General features: G+C 42.3%; 1 protein-coding gene across 3 annotated transcripts in view; it reads right to left on the bottom strand.

Annotated features, from left to right (window-relative positions):
• The window catches only part of SHROOM1 (shroom family member 1), a 182,949-nt gene extending 173,054 nt beyond the window's left edge, over positions 1–9,895 (bottom strand). For all 3 annotated transcript variants that reach the window (XM_069244732.1, XM_069244731.1, XM_069244734.1), the window contains exon 1: positions 9,685–9,895. The gene's annotated coding sequence lies outside the window, so the exon portion shown is untranslated. The remainder of the gene's footprint in view (positions 1–9,684) is intronic.
• Positions 9,896–13,540: the final 3,645 nt, after the last annotated feature.

The raw sequence follows: 13,540 nt of genomic DNA, 5'->3' as shown, positions 1-13,540 counted from the left end.
GTATACTTTTTATGTAGTTATGTATCGATATATTTATAACTTCACTCCCACTGTAGATAAAGAAAAAAATGATCAACTCTCTCTAATTCACTATTCTATATCTCAGTCTATGTCTCTTACAATTTTAAGCTTCGTACCCAATGTTGAGGTTACAGTTAAATCTCCAAGAAGAATTGAAATCTAATAGCTCACTCAAAAATGAGTAAATTGCTTGGAGAGCACACACTGCTGAGGCTGTTGGTTAGAATATGCCAGCTGTGGAGTTATGCTCTGGCTGGTGAATGTGTGTGCCACCTGTAGAAATTTGTGTGTAACCTACAGATTCATGGATCCAATCCCAGTGAGACCCGATGTGCCACTATTTATTGTAAGAATTATATTTTTTGTACACCTCCCTTAGACACTACATCATTCCTTTTTCAAAGAATTGGATTGCATGATAATAAACTTTATCTGGGCTTAAGGACGGCACCGAGTAGCTTTAAGAACTCTAAACCTCCCGAATGATGCAAGGGGCCTTGGACTCCTGAACATGGAAATGCATTATTTGGCAGCTCAGTTTCAATGGGTGAGTGGCTGGCTGGCAGGGCACTTTTTGGTTGGGTAAGCACTACAAGGAACAAGCCTAACAAATGGTGCATTATGGCGACAGCTACTCCCTTGAAAGTCACTCTGTCCTCGTGCAATCTGTTATGTCCTCCTTAGCGCACACTTGGCAATCACAAAACATAATCACCTTTATGCCCAAGAAACTCCGCTACTAGGGTCTGAATGTGGCATAGGCAAAGTCGGAAATCTTTTTTTCAAAACGGGGTGTTGTATGAGTTTGAAACATTGGCACAAGAATGTGATATCCCATGTGGAAAAACCCAGGCATTTACTCAAAAGGGATTTACTCAAAACCTTGACCTTGTTCAAAATAAATTGTGAAACCAATGGGAATCGAACATGTCCAGACCCTGTATGATACAGAATGGACAAAAGAGCTCACATAGCCATACAAAGTATTGTACAATGTACGCTTCTATATAGATTTAGCATGGTAGACTGAATGGGACATCAAGTCTACGAATTACAAAATCAAATAATGGCTGCCATCAAGACTGTGGCAGACCACAAAGTAGATTTGTGTAGCACTAGGTTTATCAATCAATCAATCAAAAAGATTTATAGAGCGCGCTACTCACCCGTGAGGGTCTCAAGGCGCTTTGGGGGGGGGGGGGGTGGAAACAGGGGGGAGGATCGGGGAGGACAAGGAGGGTCACTGTTCGAACAACCATGTCTTGAGGTTCTTTCTGAAGAGCAGGAAGTCTTGGGTTTTGCAAAGGTTGGTGGGGAGGGAGTTCCAGGTTTTGGGGGCGAGGTAGGAGAAGGACCTGCCTGCTGTGGTGGTGCGTTGGATGCGGGGGACTGTGGCTAGGGCGAGGTCGGCTGATCGGAGGTTGCATGTGGGAGTGTGGAAGTTCACTCTTTCGTTGAGGTAGGTTGGGCCGGTGTTGTGGAGGGATTTGTGTGTGTGGATGAGGATCTTGAATGTGATTCTCTTGTCTATGGGGAGCCAGTGAAGGGATTTGAGGTGTGGTGAGATTGGTTCGTGGCAGAGGAAGCCAAGGACGAGGCGTGCGGCTGTGTTCTGGATTCTCTGGAGTTTGCATTTGAGTTTGAGTGTGGTGCCGGCGTAGAGGGCATTACCGTAGTCTAGGCTGCTGCTGATGAGTGCATGGGTGACTGTCTTCCTGGTCTCTGGGGGAATCCATTTGAAGGATTTTTTTAGAGTGCGGAGTGTAGAAGCAGGAGGAGGTTAGAGCATTGATTTGCTGTGTCATGGAGAGTGAGGGGTCCAGGATGATGCTGAGGTTGCGTGCGTGGTTTGCGGGGGTGGGTGCGGGGCCTAGGGCGGTGGGCCACCAGGAGTCGTCCCATGTGGTTTTGTTGGGGCCGAAGATGATGATCTCGGTTTTGTTGGAGTTAAGCTTGAGGTGGCTAGTTGTCATCCAGTTGGCTGTGTCGAGGAGAGAAGCGTGTAGGTTGGTTTTGGCGGTGGTGGGGTTGCGGGTGAGGGAGAGCATGAGTTGGGTGTCATCTGCGTAGGAGAGGATAGTGATTCTGTGTGATCGGAGGATGTTGGCTATGGGGACCATGTAAATGTTGAAGAGTGTGGGGCTGAGGGAGGACCCTTGGGGGACTCCGCAGACGATCTTGGTAGCGGTGGTAGAGGTTTAGTGTCCATGGAGGTGAATTTGTGGAAGTGTTTAATGCTGCTAAGAAAAGAATATAGGATTGTTACCATAAATGCTCTGATGTACGCTAACATACGGCATAACAAGAACAATGACCCAGTTGATATGTAACCAAAAAGAACCAGTATTTTTTGTAACATGCCCTTGCTTGTACAGACAACAAAACATCAAAATAAGTGTCAGTGGTTTGGATAACATTAACATGTATCATCATCGCACTTGGATAACCGAGTAGTGAATAAGCACTATGAAATGCAATTCCTCCACTGAGACTGGGTGTAAAAGAAGTACTTCTAAGCCAATTATAAGGAATGATTTTTAACAGTGCAACATTCCAAGGTTTTGCGTTTCAGACGGGATCACATCTGAACGAATGAGGAAATGGGTGTGGCCTAGAGCATAAAGATGGATATAACCAGCCCCAAAACTCTATTCAGTAGCATTGGTCTTTCATTTAAAATGGGTACTTGGGTTATGGCCTCTGTCACAGCTTCATGTATTTTGTGAAAAACTACAAGGTGCATAGCCTTAACTTTGCTTTCTTATGGTGTTCAAGCATTCCGTTTCTTTATGCAATCTCAGTCAATTCGCAAGGAATTTTACACAGTGTCTGTTGTCACTTCCTGTTTAACGTTACTGTAGAATGTTAATCATTCATCGCATGTTCTCCCCCTTGACCTGAATGATGACCACCAGTTTAGATTTTCCAAAAGCTGGATATTGGAAATCAGATACTTAATGCACCAAATGGTGAATTTGAAACCCGTTGCAACTGGCATTGTGAATGCAAAGTCACAACGCACAAAAATATATTGATAAAGTCCATTAAAAAGAAATGCAATCACAAGGTAAGCATTGCAAATCTCTGTGAATCACACAGGAAAGGCCACAGCCAAGGGATGTTCTCCCAACTCCTGCAATTTGCAGTGGAATGTACAATAGTTTTGTGACTGTTTTATGGTTGCAAAGCATGAAATGCTCAGTGCCTGTGAAGAGCAGGTGGTAACCAGTCGCAAAGTGTACGCTGTCAAAATGTGACAGCTCACACTCTTCTGCGGTGACAGAGGCTTCAGTGACAGTGGGGAGCACACAGAGGAGTTCCACTAACCACCGAATGCACCTACCGATGTCCCATTTATGATGTGACACTGTTTGTGGCATTGTGACCCCTGTCTATTTGTGGGAAATGGGTTCTAACAGTGCAAAAGATCGGATGGAGGGAAAGTGTTCCTTGGAGGACTCCATCTACAAAGGAGTCACTTTCAGATTCCTGTTTCATTAACATTCTGGAGGCAGGTAGACCGCTGAGCTGTCCTCATACAGCTAAAAGCTATCCTGCAACAAACCTCTTCTGTGCTTCATTCCTCAGACCTATAAAGGGAGAGCATCTTTTCTTTATCCTCACAGCAGTCACAAACTAAACTACTTCAATTGTGACACCCTTGCAAAACTCAATGAACTGCCACTATTCCAGAACTCAGCAGTTTGAATCCTCTCTGATCTTCATTGATCCCCAACAACGTGTGCCCTTGCCTTCATCCACGGCCTTCAGAGGGACACAGGGCACAGTTCAAGGGCCCCTGGCTCATGTACAGTGCAAGGCCAGCATGACCATTAAAAAGCACCCATCATTGCAATACCGGCAGATGCAGAACACAGCTCCACTTTACACTAACTCTGGCGTGGAGAGACCGAAAGCATTGGCTTCAAGGGCAGCTAAAATCTGTAGAATTGCCCAGCACTCACTTTGTCCCATGTGATCCATTCAGACAATTCTCATCGCCTACAACACTTCCAGACCTTGAATTTGCCTTTACCTTCTTCTAGATGCACCAAGACCATTGTGCAGTGCTTACCCTGAAGGCACCCCATGGGTGCCCTGGCACAGTGTACATCCAATTTACACTAATTATTGTAAATATGATAAATTATATTCTCCCCGGGGGCAATGTCATTTTCATCAGGAAGTGCGTGTAAAGAGAAAAAAAATGCAGAAAAAAAAAAAAAAAAACTCTTAGGACCATTTCTAGCAACACATTTCCCGATGGACACAGAATGGGCAAAACCCTTTGTTTGATGCATTAGGCCCTGTGAGCCAGAGTGAAACAAGGAGCGTTAACAAGGATATATAATGGTGCCACGGTCTAGCAGTGAAGAATCATCGAGCCTGTGAGACTGTGAGGTGGCCATTTATTCTCTACATTAAAGCTGTGCCCGTCACTGCCTCTCCTGGTGGTGCACACTCATACGCAAACAGGTGTAGAACAGACATTGGCTTTAGACGCTCCTGCTAAAGTATAGATCACATGTCAGTAGGAACAGTTAGTGGACAGCTAACACCGAGGCACAGCAGAGCCCAACCCAGAAGCTATGTCTGTGCTTCCTCGCTGCCTGCAGCCAGCTGCTGCTCCCCGCATACCGGAGGAGGGTAGGGTGCAGGCCTGCGCGAGGAGCCCTGTGACGTGTCTTTATTAGATGGAGGAATAATTGTCAGTTCTGTTCTGTTTTACCAATAATCCACGAGTGATACTGTCAGCTTTCTGTCCCCTACGCCGTCCATCTGTCAATCGTGTGCTCTCAACATAGGTGGGACCTACACAGGTAGTCCCCTGCCAGAGGACACCCCATGTATGTATATAAAATAAAATGGCTAAATAATTAATACCGCATAATATATATATTTTTTTTTCTTAAACACAACATAATTTAGTTAACCTTGGCGCATAATTGTTTTTCTCCTGCCGCATAATTACAGTGGTCCTGGCACGGAACAGCGTCTCTAAATTGTGATACAAAGTTGCCAATGGTTTGGTAAAATCTCTTGGCTGCCGCTCCCAACGAAAGCAGTGAAACAGAGGCCTCGCTACAAGTAACCGGTCTCAGTGCCTCTGCGTCTGCTCCCGCAGTCCTCGGTCCGCTCTCATTGCCCTGTTCCTTTATGTACCCGGCTCACCCTGAAACACAAATAATTGATTGCCTCGAACAATGGCCTCGGACGACGCACATATCCTCAGCACACACAGCGCGTCTGGATCCGGGAGCGGGTGCGGCCTGGAGGCACGCACCGTGCTCTAACCTTTCCAAAATGGCGTGTGCTGTCAAAAGGGGAAGTTTCACGTTTTCTTACCCTGTTTACCAGCTCAAGAAGTTCAAAATTACCAAAACAAATTGTACTATCCAACCCCAGGGTTCACGATTTTCCTGTTTTAGTGAGTCCCCCTGCGAGCCTTCGGTTCGCATTCAAGCATCTGGGGGTCAGGTAGAAGCTGTTTAAAAAAAACTGAAATAACAAGCAGAATTTGTCACCAAGCAAAATCTACGTTGACACTAGCAGGATTACAAGACAGCTCAATGTCACTCAATATGTCTTCATTGCTAGGCTGTCATTTACCATACCAATGCATTCTGGGAGATGCAGTCTTGGTTCACTTCAATGAAACTGAACTTTCTTTCGAACAAGAAAAGGAGCATATCGGAGTTAAAACATTGCACAACAGCACTCCACCCCAAGGTATAACACTGCAGAATGCAACTCTAGCAAACCACTACAATCAGGGCTTTAAATGGGCCGGGTATTTCCCAGTCTCGAACCCAGTAGTAATTAAAAACAACTTTCAACCGGGTCTGTATAGGGCTCTATATTCATGTCCTAAACTGTACTGGCAAAAACATATGAGCAATTAAATGTAAAAACCTTAAAGGAATCCATGTTAACAGTGTAGTTCCTGTTTATATTTTACACTGCTGTTCAATCTTGTATCCCCTAAGAGTTTGCTATTTCCAGGATGTTGTGTTTCTGTATTTCTTTCTCCTGTAGCATATTACTCCTTTATAGTGCAAACTTTGAACTGAGTCACTTCCAATTGTTTATAAAAAACCATGCCTGAGAAGTTATAGCCGAAAGCAGTGCCAGTTTTTACCAGTGCCTGTCAGTGGGTCAAAAAGGTGTCCAGAATACATGGTCATCCAACCTTGGCCCCTCTGCAGAGCGCGCAGAGCAGTGGTCACGTATTTTAGTTCTAATGGTGACTCTGTGCCTGCGAAGGGGGTACACATACACAGTCGTCAAAATATTGACAAGGAAAAGCTGAAAGAAAATACAGTGCTTACGAGCAAGTGAGTGCTTTGTGTGTTTGTGGGGATGGTGAACTGAAGGAGATGGCAGGAACGGCATTAAGGAGAGAGTGAAAAGACAAAAGAGAGGAGGTGTAAGATATGCAGATGGGTGAGACACAGAGAGAAAGAGGTTGTGCATGACTAACAGAATAGGAGTGATTGTGACAGTCTGGAGATCACTACAGCTTCCACGGGCCTCAGAAATGCTTATTTCAGTCACAAAATTCCAAAATATTAATATTTTCAATATTATTTGCAACAAAATCATTGTTACTAAATTATATTAAACAGCTAACAAGCATTGACAAAGCCAATAGTCCTGGCTGGTTTTAGCTGTATGTCAGTTGTTGTGTTATATGTTCGGACTACCTAACAGAAAGCTCTGAGAGAAACCGAGGTAACGGCTGCGTGGCACATTGTGGGAATCATTGAAATCTAGTGACATATGTAAGCCACACCCTTAATTACACAGACCATGCCCCTTTCAGGGGCCCCTCACATTTTTATGTCACTTAAAACCCTGAATACAATCTGTTTCCTCAAAACAAGTGAGGAAATGTATTTGAAGAGTCTGCTCTGAAAATGCCGTGTGTACTTTGTGAATGATTCATATAGCAGTGTTTTCTCGTGAGTTCTGTCTTTTAAACGTGAAATTTAAAAGACTTCAAGCATCCTAGGTCTATGTAAGTAGCTCATCCAGCCCAGGTTTTTTCTTTGCAATTCAGGACTCAAAATACCTATTTACAGTCCTGCCAAGTGTCCAGGTCACTGCTCGGCTAGCTGCTCCAGAATGTATATTTTTTTTATGTGACTTTTGCAGTCTTGTTTATTTGATTATAAAAAAAGCCAGACCTACGGGTCCCATTATTCAAAGAAAATAACTCTCCTGGCATGGATGTCAATTCACAGAAATACCAGGGATAGCAGAAGTAACATCGTACGCCTTTGACCTCCACTTTCACTCATACATATACACACAGATTCAAACTTACACACACTCTCTCACAAGAACACACTCACACAACATGCGTTTAAAAACATTTTTACTTAACCCAAGAGCTGTGAAAGAGCATATTCCGGCTAACTGTACTCCATTTTTATTATACTTATAGTGAATAATGTACTATTATTCACTATTAGTGTGATAAACAATTTGACAGAAAACAAAGAAAGTGAAGCCCCAACTGGTGCCAATAAAGATGAGCTACCACCGTGTTCCTGGCACTGAATTTGCCATCTCTGAGGTCAGGGCCCACAAAAGCTGTGCCAGGGATAGAAAAGGGCAAGCCAGGGGTCGCACCTGCAACCCCTGGCGACACCTAAATGTCATCCGTGTGTCCTGGAGAAGCTCATCCGACATTGACCTGGGAACCTGGCAGCTGTGTGCTTATTTCATTAGAATGGTGAAGAAAAACCTGGCAGTGAAGAGCTAGTCACACGTGGGCTTGGGATACTTGAAACCTCTGGAATTACAACAAAAAGCCAATAAACTGCAAGAACAGGACAAAAGAACAGAAGAAAAAAAAATACAGGACTGTAGACAAACCTACCTACTTTGGAATCACTCCCACGGTGTGATTGTATGAGAAACAAGGGGGTGCCGACTTGGGGGGCGGCATGTCTACGGAGAAGAGGGCCACAACTGTGGACCCCGGCAAGGCCAGAATGGGCAGACACTGTTAATCCGACTCGCCACAAAAACAAAGCGCCCTGGAGGGGCTTTCATTTCTTTGTGCAGTTTTTTTTATGCCTACGTGTATTCCTGCAGTGCATAGCCTTCCCCACACGCTGAACACCTAGGTGCATGCAATTACTCCCAGCGCACCTTCTGGTTCACCGTGTGAAACTCAGTCTTTACATGGCAGCCACGTAATGAGGGCCTACACCAAGTCACAGGTGGCATCGTGTGGGATCAATCAATCAGCATTTGCTAAGCGCAGCTATGTCACCCCTAGGAGAATCTGGGCGCTGAAGGCCCCTTGTCTTCATGAAAGAGACAGATTTTGAGATGGCATGTCTGTGGAGGAGTGGCTCACACAGGTATCTGGTGGGAGGTACAGAGTGTTCCTCGAATGAAACAATGACAGCTAAACATTCAGACCAACAAAACAATTACCACCCTAATATAGGGTGACCAGAATTTTAAAGCCAAAAAAACAGGCCATTTCACAAAAAAATAGACTAAGGACTACAGTTTTACTTCAACTGGGCGCACAGAATGACAGCGCTCGTCAGCATTGAATTCCAGAAGAGGCACTAAGAACATAAATAAAATGCAATTGTTAAAGCCAGTGTAATGTCTGTTAATTAATTTGCTTTCTTATAACACCTGCTAACTATCCCTGCTTTAGAAAACAGAAAAAGGTACCTCCAGCTGTTTGAGTCGACCCTCTATAAAAAAATAAAAAAAACAACAACAACAACAGGACATGAGCTACCTTTCCCGAAATCTGCCAGGACAGCTAGCGCAAGCCGGACGGTCCCGGCAAATCCGGGACGCCTGGTCACACTACCCAAATATGAGTGTGTGCAGCACCACGCGGGCTGCAAGAAAGCAATTTCCCTACAGCACCTTGCAGCGTGGAACTCTTTATCAAGGAGTTCATTTAGTATGTGACCCCATAATAAGGATGCCTCGTTTCCAGTTTATGGCCTTTGATCGCTGCTATCTGGGACCCGTTCCTTTTTATTTAAGATATTTTTTTACATACAGAGGGGATTCGACATATCGGGTGTCAGAGCGCTTATACATGTAACTAACTCGAGACAAGCATGATAATATATAATTGGTTCTGGGCTTGAACTGAATTCATCGTCACACTTGGAAACAAGGGTTTGTAAAGTCCAGGGCCAGAAATGTTGCCTCATTGTGAAAAACATCCATATATGTTCGGGCCTTAGAAGCCAACATGCCATGGCATATTTGTTTTACGTTTTTTCAATGTATGAAAGTATAATCGCCTACCATATGGAATCGCTGCATCAAAACCCCGAGGTCTCGGCTAGGTTTATGCCAGATATTGGCTGCTGTAGTTCTTTCTTTGCATACATGTACCCCAGCATTTATAACAGGAAAAGCAAAACTACAAGTCCCAGAATGCATAGGGGAAGACATCAAGATGTGACAGTATACTAATACCTGACGGCGGCAGTTTTAGGTTTCTGGAAAGCCCATATTTCAATTAAGCTAGTTCCCTTCCTTATCCTAGCCGTTCAAAGGAATTTTCAGTGCTTAGAAGCTGTACTGCGGCAGCATAGGCGCTATCCAAATAACATGAAACATAACACCACGCTGCAGGCTACAACCAAGTTCAAAAGTAAAGCTCACCTGCTGCTCTCCTATCCTGTAACCTGGACCTTCGGTAAGCAGGCGCCTCGAGGCCCCATAAGATTCTCGGCCAGCGCAACGTCCTGGGTAAAAGTCCAGTGTTTTCCGTGTGTTCATCCCACTTGCATAAATCGGTGAGAGTCCACGGTTTCCTTGGCAGCTTCTCTGTGTCCATAAAGGTAAACCGGGTAGTTCCAGAGGCTCCGCCAATCGGCGAGAGGGGGGCGGCTCTGAGGCAGGAACCTGAAACTCTGATGTCACAGGGGAAACATTTCCACCTGACCCAGATCCACTCATGCGAAAAAATGCAAACACCAACGGGGCAGGGGATTAAGATATTCGTAAAAATCTGCGTGCGCTGAAATCAGCGGCACGTTGGGACCAAAACAAAATATATATGTTTTTCTCCGTGAGTTAGATGAATTCTGAGATTGCCTAAAGTTGGCTCTTATAGCTATTTACAATCGAAAAAAATACAACCGCGAGTGTTTTAGAAAACAAACCCAAAAGGGCTGGAGACAGACTCGCACCTGGCCTCGGGTAACTCAAATTCACTGTAACATTTGTTTGCCAACATCTGTCTTTTATTTTTGCAGCAAGCATTAGCTGGATGTCGCCGACAGCACTGTAGACAATATATTGGCATATACTTAGCGTGGGCTTTGGCTGTTCCCTTTGGTCAGGATTGGGTGACTTTTTTGTCTGTTTCAATGCCTGCTCCTGGTGAATATTATTGTTATTATTAACATATTCTTGTGTTTGTTCTGCCCCTCAAGCACTTAGGGTTCTGACTGATCTTTGATTTATTTGGTCCTCTACTCCTGGCATAGGGGGGTACTGACATTTCAAGTTGTAGTTTCCATTTCATTTGAGTTTTATTATGGGAGTGCACGGTTTTCCTCTCCCCCATCCACAATTGCCCCAGTATTACAACTCCCCCCGCCCCCACTCTCTCTTCCTGCTTCAAAGAATTCCCGATGACCACCCAACCTCTGGGCTCATTCGATATTCCCCTGGTCCCTTTCATCCCTACACCCACTTCTCAGTATTAAGGGGTTCACTGTTTTATTTTTCTTTGACTTTTAATTTGTTTTAGCTAGGACCTAGGAGCTGCACACTGCTACCGTTTGTATTTATTTGCAGTGCATCCCATGCATATTATATTTTGTAATTTACTTTTTAAAAAATGGCGTTCTGTCACCTTGGAATGTGACATTAATCGTAAAGTATAACAAAACGTTTTCAAGACGTCTGTTGGTGCATCAGTGCACATGCATGTGCTGGCTAGGGCGGCCATTTTGGAATACCTTTTTAATGATAAAACATTCCAAGATGGCCACATATGTACTCAAATCCATGCTGATGCACTCCTGGCAATCACAGAATGGTTTTCATCTTAAAGTACATGAAAAAAACATTCTATAACGGCCACTCTTTGTGCAACTACATCATCAAGTCCATTTTATGCATTGATACTTGTAATCCTGTTGATCACATTATAAATTCAAAACCACAAGTACAAGAATGCAGATTAAAAACCTCAATTGAATGAGTCGCTCATCAGTGTCACTGAAAACTTGAGAATTCAGCTACAAAAGCAGACAAAATATCATGTTCTGCTGCTTCTATTGTTCAGCACTGGTAGGGTTTCGCCCCAGAACAAGGCATACTGTTTCCAGTCATGTACTGCCATCTAACATCCTAAAGCATTCCGTGAGAGTATAATAATGTGCAGAATTTAAAAACAGGATGGGAAATACAGTAACCAAAAAATGGAATAATTTGGTAATCTTTTATTTACAGTATTGTCAGGAAGTTCAATACGTTAAACAAGTATTAGCAAAGTCAATAGATCTGTTCTTGGGAAACCTGTAAATTGTCTTTTTTTTGTTGCAAATGTAGGCAAAAGGCATTCAGAGTTTAAAACTAATAAAAAGTAACAACGCTACTATCCAAAGGTGGAGTACATGTTTATGCAAAAAACACCAACTGGAAAATAAATAAATAAATAAAATTAAAGCAGAGATTGCCACAACAGGCCTGAGACTGAAGGGGGCTATTTTGTAAGCAGATGTGCACACGTGTACAAGTAAAGTGCTGTCACTCACATTAAAGAGAACCAATGGTTCAAGTGGGCTAAACTGTTATGGGCGGAAACAAAATTTGAGTAATACTTAAACAGACCAATGGAAAATAAGATATATACACATATGCATATGAGTGAGAGCAAAATGGGTGGTGTTTTCAAGCTGCTGTTGGACAATTAAACAGTGTATGACCTGACATGATATGGTGTGCGATATCCTAGTGCTCATGTTTGCCAGAACCATGGGCTTGATTCACAAGTAACTTACAGTTTGGAATAAGTTTACTACTTCTTCTTATCCACTAAATCCGAGTGTAAGTTACTACTAAAAAAGTCCATCCTTTGCAGCATTTAGGTTTCACCATAATTTTTTAATTCTAATGCATTTTATTAACACATTTTCAATTTAAGAGTGAATGTAACCATATGTGTTGTTGAATATAATGAAAGTAATTTTAGTTGACGACGTGCATCACTCTTGATATTTATTAATGCATATTAAAAACATTCTTTAGGTGGACATTTTAGTTGTTTTATTTAAACTTTGGAAAAATAGTTTTCATTTAATTTAATATATTTCCATTTATTAGTTTTAATCAGATATTAAGTTAAAAGTGCTGTAGCATTTTTATTTTGTCATTTAAAATAAATATTGACTCTTGAAGGTACTTGCACAACTGTAACGTGATTTCCGTGTGCTCATGAGTGAGAGCTCAATGGGTAGTGCAGTCAAGCTGCTGTATGCCATTTAAATAATGTCTGACCTGACCTGATCTAGTGTGTGACCTCTTAATGATGATACAGAGTGCTAATTTTTACTAGGACCACGGGCTTGATTAAAAAAGGTAACTTGCCCTTTTGAGTAAGATTACAACTTTTGAGTGTTTACTACATTTTGTTTATTCACAAAACCTGAGTTTATGTTACTGCTAAAAAGTCTAGCCTTTGTAGGACTTAGGGTTCATCTTGATTTGTGAATTCTGACATATTTTAATAACATGTTTTAAATGTAAGAATTAATGCAACCATTTATTACATTGAACAAAATTGATTTTAATTAATAGCAGACATCACTTTTAATATTCGTTAAGGCATATTAAAAACATTTATTTCTGTAGGTAGAAATGTAGTTCTTTTGTTCAAACTTCAGAAAAATAGTTTTATTTTAATCTAATATAGTTGCATTTACCATTTTAATTCAATATTAAGTTAATAGTTATGTAGCATTTTTATTTTGCTTGACATCTAAAGTACATATATGCAATTCATTTACATCAAAAATTCACATGAAATATTTGTAATATTTATTTCCAAGTTAAATACATGAATTTAATTTTCCCCAATACTTTATTATGCAGTGATCTCCACTTCACTCAGCTGGCTTCAATGAATGTGGAAGGGTATGAGGTGCTGAACTGCATGTCAACATTTTTGTTTTGTTGGTGTTGAGTTTTAGGTAATGCCTTCTCATATAACATAGAGACCACAGAGCCCTAGCACACAGGAGTCTGAGTAACTCTTACCAATAAATAATACAATTTGCCTGGTTAATATGGGAGGCTTCAGATCAATGTTGTAGTTAGAAGAAGGTGCAAGAAAGAAGAATAGAATAGGAAAAGTCAATACTCCTACCAGAAGTCCCCACCATATGTAACATTTACTTCTCATTAAGTCTCATTGACAAGTACCGCTTGGGCATATCATTGCAAGTGATAAAAGAATGATGCCATAAATGTACTATTACATTGATCTCCCACATGTTTGTTGGAG

The sequence above is a fragment of the Pleurodeles waltl genome, chromosome 7 (assembly GCF_031143425.1).
Source record: "Pleurodeles waltl isolate 20211129_DDA chromosome 7, aPleWal1.hap1.20221129, whole genome shotgun sequence".
NCBI lineage: Eukaryota > Metazoa > Chordata > Amphibia > Caudata > Salamandridae > Pleurodeles > Pleurodeles waltl.
The sequence above is the reverse complement of the archived record's forward strand: the minus strand, read 5'-3'. Positions and strand labels throughout refer to the sequence as shown.